General features: G+C 38.5%; 1 long non-coding RNA gene across 1 annotated transcript in view; it reads right to left on the reverse strand.

The window, feature by feature from the left end:
- Positions 1-18,202, reverse strand: part of LOC107309507 (uncharacterized) — an 80,383-nt gene extending 62,181 nt beyond the window's left edge. Inside the window, exons 1-3 of the long non-coding RNA XR_014942850.1 lie at positions 12,670-18,202; positions 11,048-11,288; positions 48-10,936 (exon numbers count right to left, since the gene is read on the reverse strand). This is a non-coding gene — a long non-coding RNA (uncharacterized LOC107309507). The remainder of the gene's footprint in view (positions 1-47; positions 10,937-11,047; positions 11,289-12,669) is intronic.
- Between the last annotated feature and the right edge of the window lie 211 nt (positions 18,203-18,413).

Here is an 18,413-nt window from a genome sequence, read left to right on the forward strand (position 1 = left end):
CCTACCCTTTTTCCCCTTCTTCCCTTTCCTAGCCCATGCTTGCCTACCTTTGCTGGCTGGCTGGAGTCACAGCTGCTGCCAGTCTGCCTGCCTTGTCCAACTGGTTGGAGTCACAGCCCCTAACTGCCTGCCTTTGTTGGCTGGCTGGCTCATGTCACAGTTGAAGTTCTGATGTCAGGATCCCCATAGTAACAGCAGTTTTCTGGGAGGTGGTCCATGAAATCATAATGCCATGGCATTATGACCCTAAGAACATCCCAGGACAACAAAATCATGGCTGTATTGGGTGAGGAGAGGCTGTGGCCTGAGAGTTGCCCTACTTGTCTCCAGTGGGATTCTGTGGGGTTCCATTTTAAGGCCATTTAATGTTTTCATTGTCAATTCCAATTAAGGATCTGGAAGTTATATTAAGTAAATTTGTGTATGATGCTTAGCTGGGAGGAACTGACTTCCTTGAGGGCAGTGAGGCCTTACACTAAGATCTGGACAAATTTGAGGATGGTCCCCATCTGCGTGAAGAAGAGCAAGTGCTGGATTCTGCTCATGGGATGGAACAGCCCTGGCTGTATTTGCAGACTTGGGGGCAAGGGTCAGCCTCACAAAAAGAGATCTGGGCACTCCAGTTGGTGAGTACTTGTATCTGAGCTGGCAGTGCTCCCTGTCAGCCAGAAGGGCCAACCAATTACAAGCTATTTAGAAGAGGAAAAAGTATTCCTATTATGTAAACATTTTTTCCTTATTACCTTCCCTAATTACAAAAATGATTGTCTCAAGTGATATGGCATTATACACACACCATTGTAAATTGCCTGGAGAACAACTTCAAGTGGAACTTCAAATGAAATTTTGTTCTGAGCCTTGTGTTTCAGCAGTATAGTGGTTCTATTTGATTGATCTGACTAATTTAATTTGGGGTAAGTCCTCTCCAGTGATTGTCTGATACTGTCTTACACTCCTTACCCAGGAATAAGGAGAAAATCATCTTTTATAACTTACTCTGTCTTTAAAGCTCTTTGATCTATCTAATAATATCTAATATCTAATATTTCCTACTCGAGTGACCTGCCTGGGAAATCAGAGGACGTTTTTTTTTTTCCAGTTGAGTACATGATAACTCAATGCTTTAACTATAAAATAATTATTTATATTTTACATTGTGCTTTTTAACTTGAAAAACTCTTTAAGGGGCTTTACACAAAGTTTACTCATTGCTCATACAGTTTCTTGGGATTATGTCTTAAGGAAAGGATGCTGCAGTGTAACCAAGAAAAACATGCCAATATGGATGCAGTCGCTTCATATAGGATGTTGAAATTGGATAGTGCTGTGATCACCACTGAATACTGTGATCTCACAAGTTATTTGTTTATTTCTCAACACTAGAGGTTCTGTTGAAGCCTTTCTGTGCTATCAGACTCTGCACTGTGAGGTGCAACAAAAAAATCAAAGAGAACTTGTCCATTTGATCTCTGGATATTTTCAGTCAATAGAAGTCTCCAAGCAGAGGAGTTAATTCAGTGCTTATAAACAGTCAATCAGCTAGCACTTTATTAGCAGAGGTTAGGATAAGAATCACTGGATGATTTTTAGGATGATCTTACTTTCATCTTTTTTGTAACAAATAGAATGTCATAGATGGGAAGAAAACAGAGGTGATTACAGAAGATGTTAATTCAGAACGAGTCTTGAGAATGAATCTGAAAGTCTCCAAAAGCTACTCCTTACCAGGAATTATTGACTTGATAATTCAATATTTCATGTCTTAAAACTAAGATGTCTTTTCTCATGGACTTTGCAGTATTGCTGCATTCTTAATGTATCACTTTTGTCTACCATGCTAAAGAACACTGGCTTTACTTAAAACTCTGATTACTTCCACCTAGTATCCTCCACTGGAGCAATTAATTACCTGCTGTAAACTTCATCTACTAATCTTGCACTCAGGTTCAGACTTCACTTAAGTAAAGTTTTAAGATTGGAAATTTTATGTCAAAAGAGGCTCTATGTAATCTTTTCTTGATTTGTTTTTCAACTAAATTAACTTAAAGCTAGTTGGTTTATTCACATGTAAAAACATGAGGCTGTATCACCAACATCTGCCTCTGATGTCATGTGCCAACATCGTAAAATAGGAGGTGTAACTTTCAGAAGAGCTCTTGTGAAATGCTTAATATAGTAAATGTATCTAAGTGACAAAACTTTTTAAAAATTATTTTATTTTTAATGTGGTTTTTTTTTTCTTAAAGCATTAAAAGAGAAACAAAATCATAAAATCAGTGGGAGATGTGACATTGTTTTTGTGAATCTAATGCACCAGACTGCTTCAGTGGCATTGGCTGTCATTCTCAGTGAGCTCTCAAGAGTTCATTAGAGACTGCTGATGAAATTTTACTCCACCTGTGCCCCATCCTTGAAAACAGTTGTTCACAAATGTATGTACTGCCAAAAGCGGTGACATGAATAAGGTATGGTTGTGCAGTGTGGGATATTTCTCCTTGGTAAGAGAAGGATTAGAATCATCTGGTAAAGGTGCAGGAGTTGAATTTGAAAATTCACAAATAATGTGAATTTTGACTGACTGAAAATGGAGTCCAAAATTGTTTGTCTCCTTAAAATGGAGTAGCAGCACAGCAGGTTAATTCACCAAGAATATATGGCTGAGCAACTCTTCATTCAAATTTATTCCAATCAGATCATACTTCATAACAACAGTTCATCTATTGTAACTGAAATGCCAGGCTTCTGCATAGCAGTATCAACACGTTGGGTGCAGGGAGGGGAGAACAGAGTGCTTTATCAGAGAGTCTCACTTCTGTTTGTTTCTGATTTCAATATTCATGATGGGCTGACAAGTTTATTGTTTCAGTTCTGAGAATGAAAAATGTGAAAAAGGCTTGTGGGAACATAGATCCTGAAGAGATTTCACTTTCACATTTTGCGGATTCAACTTACATTCTTCAGCACCCCCATAGAAACAATCAGCCTTACAAATCCACAGGGGAAGTTTCAAGCTTCACTCTATTGTAACAACATGTCAACCAGAGAGTCATTACTGAGCAGATAAAAGGGATGCAGTTAGTTAGATCTGAAGGTCTAAGGACTGAAAGGGATGCATAAAAGCTGCAGCTGAAACTAGAATTGCAATCATTCAGAAGAACAAGGTGAAAATGGAGGCTGTGATAACATGATAAATGGAACTGATCATATCCGTGACAGTCTTTTGATCTTCAAAAGCCCAGTGGGCTTGAATTTTGCTGATAAAGCTTGCTGTAATTACTTCATGTCATTCAAACTCTATGCAGCATAGGACAGGAGAAGGCTGCAGGTGATATTGTTAAGGAAAGCAAGGGCTTGCATGCCTTCTGCTCACCTTTGCATCCAAACTGACAGGGAAAAACAGGCTGCAACTGATGAGATTTGCACTGACAAGAAGTTTTTTACCATTTCTTATGGTCCTGGGATTTCTTGGACTTTCAAATAGCTTTTGGAAATACAGCTCATGTATCTTTTAGACACAGCACATTTCAGTGAAACTTAACTACTTCAGATCAGTGAGGAAAATAGGAATTCTACGCCATTAAGTATGTTCTACTGCTGTGAGTTTTTAAGGCCTGTTTTGATTTGCCACAGCTATTTGATCTTCATCTTCTAATCTTGATTTGTCGAAGCATGGTTGGAGTAAGCAGAAGCACATGAAAGCAGTCTCTTCTCTACAAAAAGCTACAGCAGGAACTTCTGTATATGACATCGGTAATCACTGAATCAGCTCAGCAGCTCCCTGCAGCTGCTCTACTTAACTGGCTTTTCATACAGGGCAGTCAAATACCACTGGCCACAGACAGGTCTGGCAGCAGCAAGATGCTAACTCATGAATATCATCTGAATCCTTTGAGGATCCAGAAGGAGTTTTCTGAAAAGGAATAAAACAATTTTGGGTGAAAGGCACTGCAATGGGAAGCCAGCTGCTCCTCAAGGGTTGCCTCCTGCCCACACAGGCAAAACTCACACCAAAAAGGAAGGACAAGGATTTAAAATGTTAATCAAGAACTTCACCCCACAGATATCCTGGGAACAAATATTGTATTTGAGTAGTATTCCGTATCTTCTTTGCCCAGCTATTTTTATAGAAATCTTAAGAGAGAAAATCTCAAATGCAGACCTTCTGTGAGGTAGAGATGAATCAGAAATACTGTCTAGAAGAGTTCTGTCATCTCCCTACGGCAAAGAAAAACTAAGTTACAACATTTCAGAAACTGATAACACATATTTTTTATGTCTGATATGAAGAGAGGGAAGAGCAAATCCAGCAGCACCGCTGTTGTTTATTCCCTGTAGCAGCAATAGACAGATATTCGGATGCAAACAAGAACAGTGATCCTTAAAGAGATGATTAAACAAACTTGTTCTATCTAGGGAGCCCCTAGAAAACACGAATTCTGGAAACTGCAATTCCTGTGGGGAAAAAAAATAAATTACACCTATGTCCACCATAAGACAAACAGGAATAAGTTGGCATATTTCATGTTTCAGCATTTTAAAATATGTAGAAGTTCATCATGGTCAGCCAAGTTGTGATAACTGGAAGTTCAGTCATGACAGTCACTGTAACATTTGGCCTACAAGGAATCTGAAATTATGAACGTATGCCATAGTGCATGTCATGTGCAAAGCAAATGTCATTTCCTTCTGAAAATAACCCAGTCTTCACAAGGATTGTGCCAAAGAGCATAGCAAGCTCACATAAGATTACTAAGAAAAATCATGTTTTAAGCCGTGTATGTGTATAAAACAAAAACTAAAAAAGGATTTTTTCCCCAACTAATAAACTTTCTATGCTGATATAAATTGAAAATTAAATATGACATATTAGGTCAAAATAAATCTTCCCACATCTAAAAGGAGATTAATATGAGGGTTTATCCCTGAAGTAGAGTATGAAAAAAAAGGGGGGAATACTATACATTTGTTGTCTTTTAGTCAGTCTAAACCATGAAGTCACACCATTTATACTATTCTGAATATTGCTAGAGTGTGCTGCACCAGTCATCAGTAGAGCAAAAAATATAATTGCAGAAGAACCGTAAGGTGTACACATCAATATGAGGCCTTCATATTAGAAGTGGAATTACTTCACCTGTAGGTTAGCAAAATGAATAGATACACTGGACACTGTTCAATGTTATTTCAAAACAAATGAGAATTAAGATTCAGTACAAAAGGATCTTCATGCAATCTGAAACAAAATTACTATTTCTGCTGTAATGTCAACTAATACCTTCTCTCTCAGACTGCAGTCATAATCATTGCTATGTCTGCTAAAGCACATCTGCATAACACCAAAATGACCAGAGCAATATACAGATTGGAAGGAGATAATTTGGAAGTCATGTGTCAGAAAGTGAATAATTTAATCTGAATGTGATGCATTTCATAGAAAATCCTTAGCTTGTTTGAACTTGTACAGTTTGACTGCTTATAGATTGTTTATTTACCATGTATGTTTTCTTCTATATCTAAAGCAAAGCTTTTATGGAATTTGTTGGTAACCATTTCCTGTAAGAATACTTTCAAAGTCGTCCTCCAAAACTTAATATCTCCTGAAGCCACCAGCAGATGCTGTCACTGAAAATGCCTAAGAAGAAGCTTGTTTTTATTGGTAGCTCTTCTAAATAGATTTCATGCATCAATAGAAAAGTCTGTTTCTACTCAATTTTCTTACCGGGAATTATTCACTAGGTCTTGCTTACTAATTGTCTTTCCATAAACAAAATCTTTAAAATGTCAAACATTATGAGGAAGGTCACTGCATGTTTTAGTGCCTTGCATTTGGGTAGTTGCACTAAGCTGTGTCAGCGATTTCACAGATTTTTCACTCAATTTCCAGGCCAGCGTAAGTTCATAGAAACATAAAAATGAAGATATAAAAACTTCTCTTTTCACTGAGAATAAAAAACAACTCTTGAGAAGATGATAAGTCATAATAAGCCAAGGCAAGGCAGGAAGACCTCTCAAGAAGGAAAAGCTGTTACAAAGCAGAGCTGAGCAAAAGCACCACGCACCACAGGGCAGAAAGCTAAAATGATACTGTGTCCTGCAGGCTGGAAGCACTAAGCATGACACCAAATGCCCAAATCTTCTGGGAGTCACTGATACAAAAACTCAACCAATACAACCATTGCCTGTTTGGGCTTGACTTCAAATTCCCATCTATTTTATTAAGCAATTCTCATTTGATCTTTAGTCATGTATGCCTCTGCAGTTTACAACAAAATGGAAGACTTTCTGTCTTGTCATTGCCAGTGTACTTTGCCCTCTCTTATAGCTGGCATTATTCTGACAAGAACACATTCAGAAAACAGCAGATGAGGCAAAACTCTGCAGTTTGATACTAATCCTAATAAAATCCAAGGAAGAGCAATACAACCGTTACAGTAATAGTCTTTTAGTATTCTGATGATTCAATAGTGGAATGGACTGAGTTAAAATCCCAGACATCAATAACTTGTCTGAGGGACTGCAGGATTTAAACCTCACAATCGATCAGGCCACCAGAACTGGAAAATTGGAATGTGCCTTGTAATAACTCAGTGGACTGAAATGCACAAGATCAGCAAGAATTTTAAATGGGTTGATCTTTATCTGTAACAGTCATTTATTTCTGTTTTTGTTATGTTTCAGTTTGGTTGTTTGTTTTTTATTTTACCTATGTCCTTCTATTATTTATCATGTGAGTAAGGTTTACTGATATTTGTGTTCTCTGTAGAATAGACAACGGAAAGAGTTGTAGGCTAATACATGTATAAAAGTACCTTATATCAACATCAGATTTGAAGTGAGCTCGGTCAAAAGTGGACTTTAATAAGAACTACAGGTCTCTAAAAAGAAAGAAAGAAAGAAAGAAAGAAAGAAAGAAAGAAAGAAAGAAAGAAAGAAAGAAAGAAAGAAAGAAAGAAAGAAAGAAAGAAAGAAAGAAAGAAAGAAAGAAAGAAAGAAAGAAAGAAAGAAAGAAAGAAAGAAAGAAAGAAAGAAAGAAAGAAAGAAAGAAAGAAAGAAAGAAAGAAAGAAAGAAAGAAAGAAAGAAAGAAAGAAAGAAAGAAAGAAAGAAAGAAAGAAAGAAAGAAAGAAAGAAAGAAAGAAAGAAAGAAAGAAAGAAAGAAAGAAAGAAAGAAAGAAAGAAAGAAAGAAAGAAAGAAAGAAAGAAAGAAAGAAAGAGAGAAAGAAAGAAAAAGGAAGAAAGAAAAAAGAAAAAAGAAAATCCGGTTTCAGTTTTTATATAGTATATAAGGAGGCAGAATGCTTGACTATCTGAATAGAGAAACTAAAAAGTGTCAAAAAAAATCCAAACCCTAAGCGACTAACAGGAAAGGCAAAACATACTCTTCCAGCAGGCCTACAAAAAGAGTTTGCGATAGTTGTCCTAAAGACCTTCAGAGCCTACAGACTGAAGTCTTGGTTACAACGTCATAAAAGTTGAAGTGTTAGATGATACAAGTGCTTCTGTCTTCATTCTACCGTGGCTTTTTGTGCAGAATATCCTTCAGGAACCACCAGGACTCAAGTCCTGCCTTGCCAACAATTGCAGTTGGATTAAGACCTGCCAAATTTTGAGAATCATTTGGCACTTTCAAATAGTCTGAGCCAAACAAGTGATTGTTGTTAGCTCTCTACATATTAAGCCAACCTGAGTGTTTGTTTTTGGTCTGCTCCTGTCAGAACTGATTTATGTGTGAAATCTCCCAACTCTCAGGGCATATATTTAATACATTTCTCCTGCGAAGTGCTTTGAATGATCTGCTAAGCAAATAGCTGTAGGGATTTCTTTAGATTCAGAGAGAATAGCTTGAGTTCTCACTTCTGGAGAAACAGACCTATGTCCCAGTGATCATTACCAGTATTTGTAAATACACAAGCAAAGGGCAAGGGGATTGTATTTCATGTCAGATGTAAACTATTCACCTTCAGGGGTCAGAAAAGGATTCTCTGTTCAAGTGCTGGCTGGTATAATTGTCCAGTCTTGTTACTGCTTTTTTGGAAGGTAGCTCTTGGCAGCTGCAGGGTACAGAGGATGTGGCCAGCCAAGCATTCTGAAGTAACTTGAAAATGACATGATATGGTTTCTTATTTCCAGTTTGAGTTTGTAGCTCTTCCTCACAAAGTCAAAAATTATTGCAAGACGGATGCAACTTTATTCATGTTCACTACAGAATGCTGAATTCTGATGTTGAATTAGGAAAACTTGCCAAAGATTTTTAGCAACTCTCAGTACAAATATAGGAGCACGTCTACTCAGAATAAGCTGTTTTAAGGACAGCCTGTTGTCATGAGGGATAATCTGCCTCAGTTTCATTCTGAAGATACAGGTGAAATGAGTACCAGTATTGCACATTCCTTCTTTCCAGAAGAATTCTGCATAACTTACTAGACATGATTATTATTGCAGCACATCTTTCTGGCCATAGATGTGATTTTAATGACATGTAAGCAAATCTTGCATCTGCTTCCTCCAAATGGGTGCTCCGCAGACTTGTGTCAGCCTTACACTCATATCATCAGCTTGCAGCACTGTCCCAGTCCTTTGGATCCTACATCATTCCTGTTGAGGGGTGAAGAAAGGATTTCCATTTCAGACCAAAAAAAAATCTATTATTTCACCAATATTTATGGGTGATTGTTTAAGATGAAGAAGTATTTTCTTCACTGTCTTTCTGTGACTTTTAAATCCATCCTCAGGATAAATGACAGGGAATCAAAAATGCTTGGGGGTACCTGACTGTGAAATGCATTAACATCATGTCTCTGGGACAGGTCACAGCAAGCTCACCTGCTACTTCCCATTGAACACATGCAAAAAAAAAGAGGGCTGATCTGTTGCTTTTTAACATTATTCTCGGTGTTGCTATACTATCTTGTGGCCAAAAAGGAGGCTGCATGCCTTTGTTTTAGATATTGCATAAATGTAGTAAAAGTTATAGTATTTTCTAGAAGGTCTGTAATGTAATAGCAAGCTAAATACAAAGTAATGCAAAGTAATTATTATCTCGTTTATCCAGCTTGGATTCTGAACCTACACCGTTCTCTAGGGGCCACACAAGGAATGCGTGGCAGAGTCACAAATTAAAACAGATTTTCTGAGTCCTGTGAAAGACCTTACTCACAAGGCCAGCCTTTCTTTCTCTGTACATATCAACAACAGTAAGTTTTGAGTTGCTGTAAGTACTGAAGAATCATGCAATTTGCAAGTCACGGTTTTCCTGACTGGTTTTTGTTTATGAAAGACAATGCCTACAAAAGGTCAGCCAAAAAATAGATAAGTAAAGTATGTGATGACAGAAACAGTCACTGGAGACAGAACTGTCTGGCACGGAATAAAAACCCATACCAGCAAATCATCCCATTAGTACAAATACACATGCTGTTCTTTGATAACATCTCAGTGTGTAGGGACAATCTTATTCCAAAAGTTAAATCATTCAAATGATGGATTACTTCAGATAAAAGGAGGAAGGAAACTAAATGTAAATTTAAATGTGTGGGATTTTGTATTTTTAAATGTTAAATTCTGAGGCTAGAAAAATATATCATGAAAGCACCAGGTGAACTGGACTGTCTTTAACAACAAATAAGTCACATTCTATGAAGAAGGTGGTAAATGGGTGAAGGTACATTTATGCAATTCATTTGAACAGTAAGTAATATTTCATCTTATTTTGCAGCAGTATTGTGAGATGAATTGCAGTGATTTTATCTTCCAGACTGTAACAGGGAGGAGAACCTCTTGCCTCCAGCATTGGTAGACACATCATTGGGAGGGTATTCCAGCATTGCAGCAGCCATGTGTTCAGTGGGACTGGCCAGTCTGACAAGGAGGCAAGGAGCCAGGCCAGGCAGATGCACGGGTTTCACTAACTGCACTGCAGACAACAGAAGCCAGGCAGGAAACCAGGATTCTGGAGCTGTCATGGACAAAGCAGTAAAAGCAACAACAGTAGGAATTAGAGGAAAAACAGCAAAATACATGATTCACCTACAAGACCAACAAGAGCTTTGAGTTTGCTTAAAAACAAATCGTGGAGGCTCTCCATTTAGTCACACCTGAAGGCCAGAGGAGGTTTCAAGCTCTCTTCCACTCTGGCTTCCTAAATTTCAGATATGTCTGTTTTGAGCTGTTCAGATCTTCATTTATTATTTTAGTCTTTCATAGGCAGGTAAGAGATGTTGAAGTAAGTGCTGAGCTGAATCTGAACAGGACATTGTTTTAGTTTTTTCTTCAGCCAAATACAACTAAAGGCAGGCTAAAATAAGGAGGTGAAATATAAAGGAGTTAAGTCTGTGATGTTTTCTACAATAGGCCACTCAATCTCATAAATATCCACCAGCCATTAAGAAGGAGAAAAGACATTTACGGCATTGCACAACAGCAAGCAATTAATGACAGTTTACTTCCAGTGTCACAGTGCTGATGAGCTCCTCATTTGAATGCATTTTGCAAGGGCAGATTGCTGTCTCAGACAGAAGTCAGCAAGGTGGGATTTCAATACATCAGACCTATCACTGAAAATATCTATACGCTCTTTCCAATCTGTTGATTAATGGAGTTACTATCAAGCTGGATGGCACTACTCAGGAAACAGAGAAGGCACGGTGTTACATATCTAAGTCAGTAACAGCCTGAGACAGAGAATGCTGCTGTCTCCTTTCCATACATAAATTTGGTGTTTCTTATGCCTTTTCATCCTGTTATCGGTATTTTTGCTTCATAGTTGTTTATTTCATGCTCCACTGGTGCCATTCTAACACTCCTGAAGCAATTTACTGTTCTGGCACTTCCATGAAAGACAATCAAACACAGGCCTATGTGATCTTTCTTGGTATCCTGTGGTCTGACAATCTGGGATCAATTCACTTGAAAAGAAATCCATAGCTCCTTGGGTGACAGCTGAAAAGACAAACAAACACAAAAAACATACTGTGAAGGGAACTGAATCCAAAATGCTGACATTTCTCAGCTCAGCTGTAGTTTGGAAACATTGATTTTCTGGTGACTTACTGAGTGTCCCAATGGAGAGCCCTTCTTTCCTTCCTGCTCCTTTTGTGTCCTTAACCAAGAGAAGTGCCCAAGATATTGCTGGTCTTCTTTGTGACATGAGTTTATAGCTGGCTCATGTTCAACCTGGTGTCCAGCAGGAGCTCCAGGCCTCTTTTGTTAAAACTGCTTTCCAGTCACTTGGCCTCACATCCTATGCTAGTGTATGGGGTTACTACTCCATGTGCACAGGATTTAGCATTTCCTGTGGACAAAATTAAGGAGATTCCTGTTGGATCCATGCTCTATCTTGCCAGGATTTCCCTGAAAGGCAGAACATTGATTGTGCCTATCAATTGCTGGCTCACCCCTTCTTCTACTTCCTCTGAAGTTCTGCGTATCTCCCAGCTCGAAGAAAGCTGCACTGTATCGCTTCATTCCAGTCATTAGTGAAGATGTTACAGAGGATTGGACTCTATCCTGACCCCTGGAGCACACTACTAGTGACCTCAGTGGGGTTTTATGTCCACGACTTCTTAAGCCCAGCAGTTCAGCCTGTTCTCAGGTCACCTTACTGTCTACTTATCTAACTGGTACTTTGTCAGCTTGAGTATGTGGGATGCTATGAGTGATAGAGTCAAAAGCCTTTCCAAACCTAAGATGAACATTATCTGCTGCCCTTAACTTGTCCAGCAAGCCAGTCATCTCATCAGAAAAGGCTATCAGGTTGCTCAGACATGATTTCTCCTTCATAAACCTGTGCTGACTACTGCCAAACACATTCAGACTATCACTGCACTCATCCTGATGTAGATAAGAACCCCCCTCTCTGCCTGTAACTGCAGCCACAGATCCTCGGTTTCTTACTGTTATGATATTTTCCTGTACACTTTGATCCTTTGCCTATCTGCAAGGAAATCTATTGGGAAAGGGAAATGTGAAGATAAACTGAAATTTTACAAAGAAATGTCCAGTGACTTAGAAGAAACTTTGTTTTAGCTAGCCCAAAAATTCACACTTACATTTTACTTTTATATACTCCCTAAGTACTCCTCCACGAGGACCATATTGTCCTCATACCAGAAACACATCTGAGATGCTAAAGGATTTAATTTCTGAAGTACCATCCATGATCTGTTAATGTTTTGGTGGTATAACAAATGATGATAGCAGCTTATTACTCTCTAATAGTGAGAAATAAGTGGAGAAAACATTTATTACTGTGCAATGCAAACACCAGCACATACTAAGAAGAGAATACCTCAAAATGTAAAATAATATTCCTGTAATATAAAATAAGGAATTCAGGAGGTACAATGAATTTGAAGCTGAGGGTGGTTCCTTAAGAATAAGGAATACTTTCAGGATAGTTCTTCACATAAATTAAGTCACTGAGAGATGTTTAAATATTAAAACTATATAAGTTAAATCGCATACAATGAGATATTCAGATAACTGTTGGTAAGACACACAAGAAATCAGATCCAGCAAGTAAATAGACACTGTCAAATACTACAGACTCTTATAAATGAATTTACTTCATCACTTTTTTGAAACTGAATAACACACCATTTCTTCTCTTTATGTTCAAAGCTTTCTCTCATTTCAAAGCTCAAGATCTCTGTTCTTCCTGAAATCACACCTACCCTCTATCCAGTTCACTTTGCATGGGGTTCATTCTGTAATCAGTCTTGCCCAATTAATGCAGGGTTTATTCTGTGCCTGAAAAGAAAGGCAGAACACCACGAACTACGTGAAAACACCTCCTCTCTTGTTTTATTTTCTTTGTAGATATCATAGAGTAGACTGGAATATGGAAGGTCTGATAAAGGTCTGATCTAGAAAGCAATTGCAGCTTGTCTAGGAACCTCAACACAAGTTTATCCAGCAGAGAGGATGAAATGACAACAGGCTCAAACAAACAAACAACAAGCCCAACAGAATTAAAACTCTTCTGTTTATCATTTGGATTCCAAAAGGAATCTAGAAATCTTGAATTTAAAGCAGACTTTGGGTGACCTGCAGAGGAGTGAAGAGTCAGGCAGCCAAAACAGCCAGCAACTAAACAGAAAGACAATTAATATTCTTTGAGTGATACACTAGTGTTGCTGCCTTTCCACAGGGAGTTTCACCTTTGGCTTTGAAATACAAACAGACCCATGTGGAAAATTTCCTCTTATTCTAAAGCTTCTGGCTGTGAATGTGATCACATTTGCTCTCCCTTTCTTTGATGCACACTGATTTCAAAAGGAGAATGATAAAGCACAAGGCCACCAGCAAAGCTGAAAAACTTTCAAAAACCAAACCAGAATTTGTTAAAAACAAATCATAGTATCATAGAATGGCTTGGGTTGGAAGGGACCCTGAGGACCATCGAGCTCCAACCACCCTCCCACAGGCAGGGCGACCAACCTCCATGTCTGGCACTAGACCAGATTGCCCATGGCCCCATCCAACCTGGCTTTGAACAGTTTGAGGGACGGGGCATCCACAGCATTAAGTCAAAGCTAAATTTGTGGAAGATACAAAGAAATCAGTCCGTGCTTGATTTTTGTTATTTATCTACTGTAAAATCTTTCATGGTTGTCTGACAGAAAAAGGGGCTGTACAGAACTGATAAAATAACACAGTATAAGGAGAAAGATCATTATCTCAACCCTTTAAAATTGAATCCTGCTAACACTTGGCATGCAAGCTGAAAAAACAAAGACCTGAATGCCAATATTTGTTAATCATTTAAATTCACTAAATCCTTTGTGTGTTGGGAGAAACAGAGAACAAAATTAAAGCACACATTTATATATACAAACTTGTCAAGACCCAAGGATGAATTTTAAAAACTCTCTTGTGTTGTACAGTACCACATTATAAAAAAGAATCTGAACAATATTCCTATATTTCCCTGTAACTCATAATGGAAATGGACTCCTGCTGTGTGCCTCTACTCCAGCATTTGTATTGCTTCACAGAACCAGACCATAACTGATCTATTAGCTTGCAGTCTTCTCACACAATCACAGTTCTGATGGAATATAATGTCCTGGAGCAGCAGCCTCTGACACAGGGAAATGAAAAGCTGGGAATACAGATGTGGCAATCATGACCTGTCTCATGGAGATAAAGTGCAGATGTTTGCTGGTGGTCAAGGAATATGGCCGATTGGAAACCAGAGAAAATTTGTATCTGATAAAACTGATGGTTCCAGTAGGAATACATCTGTATGATACAAAGTGTAGAGGCAGATACTCAAGCAGTAAATCTGAGACATGTCACTGCAAATATGAGCTCATTATCTCTGCAGAGGAAAGACTGATGCAGAGGTATGCCTGAGCTCAGATAACGTTATCTCTTTTGAGTGTTTTGCCAACCTGGTGGCCCAGTATCTACCTGCAGCTCAGAAAGAGTTTCTTTGTCCTTTGTAAAGGCCATGGGCCACAAAGTTATCTACAGACAACACTGATGTGTTCTCTGCTATTTTATTAAAACCAAGGTTAAGAGAAAGAGGAGAGCCTTTCACTGAGTGGCTCAAGAGGACAAGAAATAAGATGCAGGTTACTACACAGATGACCAAGGTTTTTGCTTGCCAAGTTCAGGTCTAATGCATGGGCACCCAAGCTTTTGGTTTGCCTGAGGCACACTGGGTGAAGACTAATTGTCTTGAGCTGCATATAAAATATATAATATAGTTAATACCTCTAAGTAACAAAATTTGTATTTTATATATATATATATTACAACATTAAAAAAGGGGGGCAACAAAACCATAAAACCAGATGGATATTTTACTTTATTTTTCTGAAACCAAGGCAGAAGTCTGGACCGATGGAAGCTGCAAGTCTTAGTGAGTTATCAAGGTGCTTATCACAGATTTTGTCTTCATAAAGCATTCTTTGATATGCACAAAATCTGGTAGCATGTTTTTGAATATAATGTCTTCTCAAATTGTAATCTTTGAAAACTGACGATTTCCTTATAAATTAAGCATAGTACCATATTATTTCTCTTGATGAAAAAGTACTCACCTGTCCATTTTTTACTGGATTCTTTTCCTTCATCCAGGACTTTTTTTGGTTAGGGGTCCTGTTTTCTTTTGAGATGACATTAGGTAGACTAAAGTATTATTATAAGCAGGCATTGTGTTTTACTCACCAAGAGGCACAAGCACACATAATATGCAATACATGCTGGATTCAATTTGACTGACTGTGTGTGGCAGCCACTGAAACCAGCACTGAACTGCACCGCACCCTCCTCTTGTCCTGGTTTCAGCTCAGACGGTGCCAATATGGCGCTGATGTTTGGATGTTGCTGAGGAATGGGAGTACACCCAGGGTTGGGCTGGGTTGCATGACAGGGCAGAGATGCTGCCATGAAGGCATGGGGTGGCTACAGGATGGGCTGAACCAGGCTGCATGTGGCCTGTGGGCTGCAAGTTGAATGTGGCTGGTCTAAATGACTGGTTTTGTTTTCCTCCATTTGTGAATTACCCTCACTGAAAACCATGATCTTGCAAAGTGGAAAGGATGCTGTAAATATTCAGCTTCACTACTTCAGAGCACAGTAGCTGAACACTGAAAGAGCTTTTAGTAGAACTTTATGACATAGCATGGTCCGTTCTGATAGAGGTCTTCCGGCCAAATTGGGCTGTCCAGGAGAGAGATCAAACAATAATAAAACAGCGGCTCCTGAGGACTTTTTCTCTCACTGGAAGAAAAAAGCTGAGGTTGAATTAAATACAGAATAGCCTAGTTCTTCACTGTTGGTATTTTCCAGTTTCCTTAGTGAAATGATTCAAATTCTGACCCTCAAGGGAAGTAATAACAAACTACAACTTCTGCTTTGAAGATTAAGGAGACGTATCCCCAGGGTAAAATCTGAGGACACACTGCTTCACAAACAAGGTGAATATTCAGGTTGTCTTTGTTACCTGTGATCTTAAGAGATGACCCTGGGCAATGACCAGCTTTGCTTCAAGCACTGCTTGTTATAATGGCAGCACCCTACAGCTACTTGCCATGGCAGAAACATAGGCAGAAGCTTAGAAAGGAGTCACAATTGTAAGTCATTTATTCAACTTCAGATCTCACTTTTTTTTTTCCTTTTCTTTTTGTTTCTCAAAAATTAAAGCAAGAAAGATACAAAACCTGGGCAATTAGACTTCCTCATTTAAATAAAATTATATTACAGTTCCTTAACAGTTTAATCAATAGTTTTTAGCTAATCTGCTAATCTGCTATGCATCCTCACTGGTTAAATCCAAACAAAACAAAGCAACACAAACACACAAAATCCTATTCATTGCCTCTCAAAAAACAAAACAAAAAAACCAAACCAAAGCAAAGCAAAAACAAAGCAATAACTGTAGATAAATAGACCTAAGAATGTTTCATTGCTCTTGTGCAGTAAGTATACAAGTTTGTTTATACAATGACTGCTATCATACCTGGTTTGTTTGCTTCAGCAACATCCTTCAATAATATCACAAGTGTGATACAGATAGACTGTAGCTGTCTAGCCATATTTAGGAGGTATCCTACAATGATATTGAAGCTGATTTGTCCTGGTACTTTGGAGTTTCTTAAGTATGCCATTCTGGGATGGAACCGTGCTTGGTTCAGCTACTATTATACCTGTACTATTCAGAAAAATCATTGCCTCGTAAATGAAAGAAAAATGCTAGCTAATGTTATCCCATTTATATCTTCATACAGAAGACTCGATTCATGACTTTTCAAGAGACCACAGAGAATTTAATGTCTGTTGCTGCTCTAGCTGTCCTTTTAGTTTGTATTGAAGACAGTGCAAAATTTGCTTTCCTTCAGTGGGGGATCTTTCCCAGTACTCCACAACATGTGAAAGATAACTGAGAGTGGCCTTGTTTTGACATACATCAGCTGCCTCTCAGGTCCTCTGAGCTTCGATGGGTTGAGTTCCCATTAAGAACTAGGATTAAGTCATACTAAGAAGAATAAACTAAAATATGTTGTGGTAGCAACAGTAATGGGAAGATGGTTGGACTAGATGACCTTGTAGGCCCTTTCCAACCTTGTGATTCTATGATTCTATGATAATATGGACCAAACTTGGAATTAAAAAGCAAGTTTTGAAAAGCAAGTTCCTGCTTTACAAACATTTTCAAACTTATGGGTGCTTTTTTTTTTTTTTTTTTTTTTTTGTGACATCTTATTAACAGCCATTTCTCCAAAAAAGATTAGATCTCTTAAAAAGAAAATTAAACAGGGCATCAAGATTGATGAGCTTCTTTTGTAAAATGTGACTCTGTGGCAATGCTATGAATTTGCTTTACCTTCTGTTGGAGATCAATCCTCCCTCAGGTCAATACAAAAGATTTCTGCTACAAGGGTTCTAAGAGGCTATTTCAGGCCTCAGCCAAAATAAATCATAAATCAAGAAGTCTATCTGTCACTGCTTCTGAAATGAAGTTAATTCTACCAGCCAGAAATGATAAATAGAAGTGCTTGGGGTTAAATCTGTTAAACAGTCTCTAGCCTTTGTAATCATTTTCAGTCCTTTTAAAATTGTTCTGAACTTTAATCAATGGACAGCCTTTCTCTCCTGCTGTTTTCTTCTAAAGTGATCTTTTATTTACTTTTGAACAAGGCCATGATGCTTTAGCAATCCTTACAGAGGCAGTCACAGTGAGTTCTGCTTGATGTGTATTCTCTCCATTTGCCTGTTTATACAGTGCCAAAGCCACAGAAATGATCCAAGGGATGGAACACCTCTCCTACAAGGACAGGTTATGGGAGCTGGGGCTGTTCAGCCTGGAGAAGGCTCCAAGATGACCTGATAGTGGCCTTTCAGTATCTAAAGGAGAGCTACAGGAAAGAAAGGGACAGACTCCTTACCAGTCTGTGACAATAGAACAAGGGAAAATGGCTACAAGTCTGAAGAAGGTAGATTTAGATGGAGTTGGACTAGATGACATTTAAGGGTTCCTTCTGACTCTAAGTTAGATTCTATAATTCAAAGAAGATGCATCAAAATGTGTTCTCTAGCACGGCAGCTGCTCAAGGCCACGTTATCAGAGATTGGGGATGGAAGTTTGATGTAACAGCAGAAGACTGAGGAGCACATGATCCCACTGTTGATATACTCAGTAGGGAGCAACAGAATACACTGCAGTGCACACTCTCTCCTGCAAGGAGACACTGTAGGTAGATGTCACGGGTTACTTAGATTTACCTATGCCCGTGACAGGGGAAAGCCACCCCACGGCCCCCCCCCCCGGGGCCCGGAAAGGAGGGGGAAAAGGGGAGTGGGATAAAACAGCGACAATCTAAGGAGGAAAAACTTATTTTACTAAATATGATATCGAAATACAAGATAACACAATATAATATAATTAAGGCTAACAAATCGAACGAAA

This window comes from Coturnix japonica, chromosome 2, assembly GCF_054131305.1.
Source record: "Coturnix japonica strain WE chromosome 2, WE-NBRP24, whole genome shotgun sequence".
Classification (NCBI taxonomy): domain Eukaryota; kingdom Metazoa; phylum Chordata; class Aves; order Galliformes; family Phasianidae; genus Coturnix; species Coturnix japonica.